The following is a 1,094-nucleotide window of genomic DNA, read 5'->3' as shown; positions in this document are numbered from 1 at the left end:
TCTCCTCCTCTCCCTCGTCTCCTCCTCTCCTCTCCCTCCTCTCCCTCTCCTCCTCTCCCTCTCCTCTCCCTCGTCTCCTCCTCTCCCTCGTCTCGTCTCCTCCTCTCCTCTCCCTCTCCTCCTCTCCCTCTCCTCCTCTCCTCCTCTCCCTCATCTCCTCCTCTCCCTCGTCTCCTCTCCTCTCCCTCTCCTCCTCTCCTTTGTCTCCTCTCCTCCTCTCCTCTCCTCGTCTCCTCCTCTCCCTCCTCTCCTCCTCTCCTCCTCTCCTCTCCTCCTCTCCTCCCCCTCCTCCCCTCCTCTCCTCCTCTCCTCCTCTCCTCCTCTCCCTAGTCTCCTCAGACGTAAATGGCCGTCCGGGAGATGACCGAGCCGTCTCGCTGGGACTCCATGTCGTCGTCGTCGTCGAGGTACGCGCCCCCCATCTCCTCCTCGTGGCCCCCCGGCGGATGTGATAGGCCGCCGGAGCCATGGTGTTGGCGCCGCCCCCCGCGAACCCGTCGTAGCGCTCCTCCTCCTCCTCCTCGTCGTCCTCCACGCTGTCGTCCAGCGCGTCGAACTTCCTGCGCTCGGCCTCGTCCATCTCGCTGCTCAGCAGGATGTCGTGGGCGGTGGGCGTGCTCCCGGCCGAGTGCTGCTGGTAGTGGTGCGTGGCGGCGCTGTTCTCCGTGAGCGTGCCGGTGGCGTCGCAGCCCTCCCGGTACGTGTAGACCGGTCCGTTGTTGTTGGCCCCGCCCCCACCCCCGCCGTGGTTCTTGCCGTTGCTGTCGGCGGAGCCCCCGAACAACAGGCAGCCTTGTTGCCAGCCGCCGCTCCCCGTCGTCGTCATGGAGTCGTGCCCGTTGCCGCGGTAGCCGCCGCCACGCTGCTGTTGCCGGCGGTTACGCGTGAGGAGCACGGCGACGAGCGCGCCGACCAATAGGAGAGCCAGGAGAGAGCCGATCACGGCGCCCGCCACCACGCCGGCGCTGGACGGGTCCACCAAGGCCTCTGTGGAGGAGAGGAGTCAAGGAGATAGAGAAGGATACAAGGAGAGGAGGAAACAAATGAAGGTCGAAGGATTGTTGTGTTTTTTTTTATACTTTGCTCCGTAGTAG

At 65.3% G+C, this 1,094-nt stretch overlaps 1 pseudogene across 1 annotated transcript in view; it reads right to left on the bottom strand.

Moving 5' to 3' along the window:
* Window positions 1–330: 330 nt before the first annotated feature.
* Window positions 331–1,094, bottom strand: part of LOC311238844 — a 61,842-nt pseudogene continuing 61,078 nt past the window's right edge. The window contains exon 4 of the transcript in view: window positions 331–987. The product of the transcript in view is annotated as an uncharacterized misc_RNA (transcript). The remainder of the gene's footprint in view (window positions 988–1,094) is intronic.

This window comes from Notolepis coatsorum (assembly GCF_963971535.1).
Source record: "Notolepis coatsorum genome assembly, chromosome: 13".
NCBI lineage: Eukaryota > Metazoa > Chordata > Actinopteri > Aulopiformes > Paralepididae > Notolepis > Notolepis coatsorum.
Note: the sequence above shows the minus strand (reverse complement) of the source record. Positions and strands in the feature narration are given on the sequence as shown.